The sequence below is a fragment of the Hypomesus transpacificus genome, chromosome 10 (assembly GCF_021917145.1).
Source record: "Hypomesus transpacificus isolate Combined female chromosome 10, fHypTra1, whole genome shotgun sequence".
Lineage (NCBI taxonomy): Eukaryota > Metazoa > Chordata > Actinopteri > Osmeriformes > Osmeridae > Hypomesus > Hypomesus transpacificus.
Genome location: NC_061069.1, coordinates 10,821,139 through 10,828,389, shown reverse-complemented (window position 1 = coordinate 10,828,389; position 7,251 = coordinate 10,821,139). Strand labels below are relative to the sequence as shown.

At 41.8% G+C, this 7,251-nt stretch overlaps 1 long non-coding RNA gene across 1 annotated transcript; it reads right to left on the bottom strand.

Annotated features, from left to right (window-relative positions):
* Window positions 1-2,306: 2,306 nt before the first annotated feature.
* On the bottom strand, window positions 2,307-5,770 carry LOC124472890. Its single transcript, XR_006956664.1, has 3 exons — window positions 5,683-5,770; window positions 5,026-5,534; window positions 2,307-4,905 (listed from the first exon to the last, which is right to left on the bottom strand). It is a non-coding gene; the product is annotated as an uncharacterized LOC124472890 (long non-coding RNA).
* Window positions 5,771-7,251: the final 1,481 nt, after the last annotated feature.

The following is a 7,251-nucleotide window of genomic DNA, read 5'->3' as shown; positions in this document are numbered from 1 at the left end:
GACATGGTTATCGAGATATTTTGTACTTCCTCAGATGGCCTGCCGAACTGTATTATGTGCCTAAATAAGCCCAGACACAGACATTGGTTATATCAAGACCTCACAACTGGCTCCATTATCTCCACTGGAGTTCATTTCAGAATCGTGCACAGCCAGAGGAGATTTGAGTGAGGATTGATTTCAAATATGCAGTAACAATAACAGGTATTGATGAGTTCTACGACGAGGTATTCAAGAGATCCTTTTTCATGCCCACCTCAGGTTGCAGGCTCATGATATCACCCTGCATGATGTCAGAGGGCTGATGAAACCATGGTGATGTGTTCCACATCACACTCTATATCTCTACTATTGTGATAACCATGTCATGCTACTTTTCCACCATATTGTCAGTCGTATCTGGATTCATTCTCCATCTGTGTTCCTTATCCTTGGTGTCCTATGGTGAAGTAGCTCAAGTTGTGCCTGTCCTCAAAAAATCTGATTGTTATTGTGTTTTGAGGTGTAGTGGATTTTGGGGCACCGGTCTATGTAGGCTACTGAAAAACAGAGTTGAGGCGTTGACATAGCAACGTCTGAATGAGAGTTCAGCTGAGGTGCTGGGGTACTGGTCTGCACAAAATGTTTTCCAGACCTGGACCACTTTTAGTGCATCATGACTGTGACTACCTCATTGCGACACTGGCTTGTTGAAACACCCTTATATGGGCTCAAACAGTGTTTCTATTTTGATTAACTTTTCAAGCAACTTCCAGGAATGACTTCTGAGGAGAAAACAAAACAAAACGAAAATAACTCACACAAAACCACATTCTCTTCCACCCTCTCCAATATTCAGCTTCTTGTTCTCAACCCCCCACGTTAGTTTCTCTGTTTGCTTTGCCCTCAGTTCAGATTGCTTTCGTTATTTGCTCGGAATGAGATCGGTGACACAGACCCTGATGCTGAGAACTTATTAACCTGTGACATTCCACACTCTTTTCCATTTTGTTCACATTGACCTTGAGTTTCATCGTAAGAGTCAGTGAATTGATTTTACTGTTCCAGTAAACTGCAAATGAACAAATAACAATCATCTGCAAATATCAATTTATTCTCCAATTTGTGCTGACTGTCTCTGTGGAAATCCAGAGCTCTATAACCTGTTTTATGGATGCGCACTTGGCTGTGCCCAAGAGAGGTCCCAACCAAACCCTTCATATTAATAGAAATGAAGGATTCGTTTCTGCAGTTATGTCTTTCAAGCATGTTCAAAAATATTGAATAAAAAGTAAATCCATGATTGGATAATATTTATAACTGTACAGGTTTTGGGGGGAAACAACATATACGCATAATAAGCTGCAGTTTATCAAATAATCATTATTACTTGCAACAATGAGAATGTTACATTCATGTGCTACGGTAATTGTTCTAGGGACTATGAAACCAAGAAGGAAAAATCATGCAAATTCATAAACTAGGGAAACTTAACTAATGAAAAGTAATTAGAGAGATACAGTGAACGGAAAATGATTCACAGCTGTCTCTAATTTTCTTTGAAGATTCTCGATTTCTTTCCAGATTTGACATGTGTCCTGCTCTCTAACTACTGTTTCAGAATAAGAATTATTCAAACTCGAACACTCTTGTCTGATATTGGCGCAGTTGTCTAGATTTGTCTAAATCCAAACACACTGAAGATTTACTACAGTATGAAAGCTACTACACAGAGGTTCTTCACAAGTCAAAGAGCATCATTTGTTTTCTTTTGTTTATTATTTTGACTTTCTTAGCTTCTCTGTACGCAATCTCACGGTGACCTTTTGTCATGAAAGTTTAAAGCTGCGCTGTAAATGTCAGTCAGATCGTGCATTTGCAGACAGTTCTCTTGAGAAAGAGAACATCTTTTATCTAAAAACTTTCTCAACCTTTCTCTCCACATGCATTATTAGATTTCTCATGCTCGGCTGAATAAGCATTTCTAGATATCAGAGTCTGAGGTCTCTAATGTAATCTAGGTCTATGAATTGCAGATGGTGAACTTAATGTAAGCTTAAGAATTAAGTTTGGAATCTGAAAATTCATCATTTTAAAGTCAGGGAAACTGGAACTTAATTTCATATGAAAGGGTAATGTATGCCAAGTTGACCATGTACCCATTATCTTCACAGCATGCTTTATAGTAATAAACAGTACGACACAGTTTAAATCCGTGGAAATACATCAAGGAAATTCAACACACTGTCAACAAAATCTTGTTGCTTTTAATATTCTCAACAGACTGTCAACGCAGATCCAGCAACAGCAGAGGGGAAGAGCAAGTCAGCACCAGGGTTAAAAATACGACAAACAATGTGAAAGATGTCCTGACAGAGAGCCAGCCCAGCTCTCCCTCCTGTGGCAGCGAGGAATACAGAGCCAGCACCACCAGGCCACATGAAGATACCTATGTTGACATGTTCAAAAATATTCATGAGAACTCCTCGCCGCATCGAGCCCTGGGGGGTGGGGGGTGGGGGAGTGGAGTCATGGGTCAATATCATGCATGATAGCTGTGAATGCCTGCCCAGACAGATCGGCCTTGTCAGTCTTCACACTTGTGGTCCATTCCCAATGGACGGTCTGCCGTCGAGCATGCATGGACTGCATGTATTCTGATGAGTTGCAGGCAGTGCTGTGAAGCATCTGTGCTGTTTAAGTTCTCTGTTTGATTTGCCATTCCTCATTCTTAGGTCAATCTCCCCAACAACCCGTGGTCATAAAACACAGCATTATGGGAAGTAGGAGGACCAGGACCATACTGCAGCCTGCTAGGATGCAGAGGAATGTAGCATCCGTTTGACATCTGCCGGGGTTATCACAAACTTAGAACATAAAAAAAGGTTCCCTGCTGTGCTTTAATGTAGTGTTGATCACCGTTGGCACGTTTGATGTCAGATGGTGGAGATAGGGTGGATATAAGCAGTACGTGTGTGTGTGGTTGTGTGTGTGTGTGCGTCACCACTTTGTGTGAGTGTGGGTGGGTGCATGTGTGTGTCAGGGGTGTTCTGGCTGACATTTGATCTGTCCTCATGCAGCTCCCACATAAAAACACCTACAAGCTGTAGAGCTGGGGCCGTGCCAACTCCCCCAGTCACCACGGAAACCGTTCTGCATTCTACTGAAAGGAAATGCAAACGCTGATTAAACATCAAAATATTCCCATCTGATATGTTCCGGGCACTGACATTACGTTATCCTCTTTGGGAAAGTAAAGAACCTGATCTTCATTTTATCAAGCAACGCTAAATGTCTATTTTGACAAAGCAGACCTCACCTCAATCTTGACTTCATCTTAACCTGTATCCTGACCCTTTCAACAGTAATGGGACAACAACAGCAAGCTCCTAGCTAGCAGAGTTTACTTTGTTTACCAGCTTGGAGAAAAAAGCATCTGGATGGAGTCCATGTTGCTCGATGGTGTATGTTGTTCTCTCTCTACTACAAATGATTATCTACAACCCACTCATCTCTGAATTAATCATGAAGCCTTTTACCGAGACTTAAATTATTAAAATGTTCATTATCTTGTCTTGAGGTGTCAGTAAATAACAGAAAACCATACAGTACAAATTATACATTTAATAACTTTGGGAGGAAAAGCCAGAAAATAAGTTTGTGAGGACAGTGTTTCTCATCTCCCCGAAGTGTTCCCTTCTCCAGAGATGTAGAGATTCTGGAAAAGAACTCCATGATGAGCTGAGTCCAAAAGGGCCATGTGAGTTCAGATGAGGTTGCAGCTACCCTAGATGAAAAAGGTGCACATACACTGTTCAAAGTCCTCTGACAAATCGGCCCACAGGTGGATTGGATGTCCATATGATGCCCCTAATCGGAGTGGACACTGCCAATAGCTGAGCCATGCAATTGACCATCACCGTTGCCTTTTTCATCTTCTCCAGATCCATTTAAGGATCAATAGCGAGGTCTAACTCATCAGCTCAACTTTACAGGAGAGGAGGGAGAAAGAATGGTCGAGGTTAGAGAAGAGGGGAAAGAGATTGGAATGCTGTCAGCGTGCCCTGAAGCTTTCATAAATCCTCTGGAATGCAATAGGGGTGGTTAAGATCTGAAGCGAGAAGAGGAGAAGGAGAGGAGAGGAGAGGGAGAGGAGAAGGAGAAGGAGAAGGAGAAGAGAAGAGAGGAGAGGGAGAGGAGAAGGAGAAGAGAGGGAGAGGACAGGAGAGGCGAGGAGTGTACGAACAAGAAGAGAGTCGTGGAGTTATGAAGCCTGAGCAACTTAAAGCTGGGTTAATGATGTGCTGTGTTTGGGAGCTGAACTACAGTCACCAGGAAGTCACATGTTGGAGAGACAGGAATAACAACTTGATCATGCCAACTTTTATGTACACACCTGAGGGGTGAATAGAAGACCCTAGCATCACTGCCTTGCTCAGGGAAAATGCAGTATGCTTTCTTTCAAGCAGTGCACATGACTACTGTCTTCTGCTTTAGTTGAGGGTAGAGGGGGAGTTCTCTTTGTGGAGATCTGGATGGGGAAAAAACCCAAGAGGACCACGGCCACTCCTACTTTCTTGCAGGCTTTCACTCTACTTGGAGATTAATTAAAAAAAACGATCCCTTTAGGTATTGAATTTATTCATTCTTTTTATTATCGTGTTGATGCAGACGTTCCCGTCTTCTCTGTTCTATTTTGGGATTGGAATATTTTCACATAAAAGTGGTGAATGACTGTAATGCAGACTCTGCTTTCTTCTGAGTCGCTCCTTCCAGGCGTGAAGGAAGCGCAATGATGAATAGTTGCTGAGACAGTGTGGGGACTTACACAGAGGGGATTTGAGATGAGTCCTGGCTCAGTCCACTGATATGCCCCCTGATGAGAGTATTTTAGCCCAATTATGGCCGTGGATAGAGAGCCCTATTCTGTGTTAGAGGGGGAGAGATGATGAACAACCGACCATAATTCTTTTTGATTTGTTTGTTTCATCTCATCAATTAACAAAAACAAAGAAAAAAAGAAACATTCTGAAATTAAATTTCAACCTCCTGTTGTGTGATAATGTCATGCCATCCCTCATTCCAGTGTCTCCATCGCACTCTCTGATGTATCATTTGTGGAATTACGCATTTGAACCAACTTAGCCAAATATAAAAACGATGTTTGGTACAATGCTGTTGACAAGTAGAAGCACTGTTTCATTACACCATATAAAAAAATTATAATAATAATGAAGCGGCAGAACTAAACAGCGTGCAGTTTGCTAAGATCAAACTCAGGACTTACTGTAATTACGAGTGCAGCACTTGAACGCCTCCCCGCTCCCAGCCCACTTCCTGTTGCAGCGTTTGTTATTTTACATCACACTGCGTCCCGAACCAAACGTAGGCTGAATGAATGTAGGTTGATATGTGCCAATAAGTAAACACTTTTATCCCATACCGTACTCCACGTTTTACGCTTGTAGGAAATGTCCATGTAGCCTAGTAACACCCAGTAAACTCAAAGGCAAACTTTACCGTTTCACTAGTGTTTAGTTAGTACACAATGGGATCTACGACAAAATAAGAAATTGTATGCATTAGGATAGAAGTATATGTTAAAGTATGGATGTTACAGTGATAACCCACTGTTGAGAATCATAACATTCATCTTCTGCATTTGCTAATAAATAGAAATTGCACCGAGATAGCACAACTCACATTTTTTAAACAACTGAAAACACCATGATGAACCAGATAAAGTAGTCCTTTTCCTTGAACACAATCATCACCAAACTACCTCTCCTAGATGCAATTACAATGGCAGTTTGTATGAGCAGTGGGTCTGCTCTGACAAGCCTGTAAAACAAGTTCTTTCGGTAGCATTCCTCAGCATGGGATCAGCCCTGGGTATCTGACTCCTGTCAGATTGCACAGTCTGAGAGGACTAGAGGAGGAGATATAAATATTGAAAACCTGTAGCAGACTGCGACAAAGATTTCACTTCCAGCACGAGTCTACTCTATAAAAACTGTGACTGAAATGGCAAGTGAAGACACGGCCGATTGTATGCAATTCAGTCCTCACGCCATGAGCCAGATCGAAGCCGTGGCCCACGGGTAGAACATTTGTCAGAAGTACACCTGCCACCAATTCTCAAGTCTTCAATCAATCAGTGTTTGTCGCTCAGCACACCAGAACTTAGTGCTTTTAGTTTAATAGACCTGATTGCACTTTATAAATGCAGCTTTTTTTTGCTAGATCTTTCTCAAGTGATCAGGGGGGTTTGATCTAGAATGTTGCATCGCATTCCTGCATCGAATTCCATCCCTGTCTATTTTACAGGCTGTTCTGGAATCCTTGCATGCCCTAAATTCCACAAACGTAAAATACTCAGAGGGCAAACAAACCATATTTACCAGGATCACAATATTTTTCCATTTGTGTGTGTGCATTTGTGTGCTGTATCTGTGTGTGACTGTGTGTGTGGAAGGCAGTGTGTAGGAGAGAGAGAGGGCGATCTTTCATGAATATTATTGTGTTCGATTGCCATGCATGCTTTTTGTTTTATGCTTGAGGGAGGGATTAATTTAAGTAGAAGGAGAGTGGCTAATGGATTTCAGATAGGAAATTATGCTTAACTCTGCATGCATTATAAGATTTGAATATTTACAGCATTGTGAAGTCGGTTTCATCCTCGGAAATCATCCTGCCTTTTGGTGAGGATGTGGAAGTGGGTTCCCCGGTCTGGATTGTTCACCCTCAGGCAGTACTGGATTGTTGCGTGGCCATGTTTACTGTACATTCAGGCAGCTTTTATGAAAACAAGACAGAAAGAGAGAGAGAGACAGAAAGAGAGAGAAAGAGAAAGAAAGAGAAAGACAGAAAGACAGAAAAAGAGAGATATAGAGAAAGAGAAAGAGAGAGAGAGAGAACATAAGAAGTCCCTACAAAATGAGATTTCCTTGACAATGTGTGATCATTATGATATGCCATTGCATGAGGTCATGGACACCCCTGAGTCTACAAGCATCCTATAAATTAACAGTCAGCTTTACTGAGGTGGACTTGAAGACATACACTGTAGGCCTATATGTATGTGTATAGACTCCTTTTGGATTTGCAATGCAAAATATTTCAATATCCTTATATGTACTTGTCACTGTCCGCTGATTTCCAATAGGTAGAGAGCTGCCTATTCTTATACATCTTGTGGAAAATGTGTGTTGCCTTCCACACTGTCCCCCTCCGCTACCGAGAATCCAAACCCCATCACACCCCCTCCTTCCC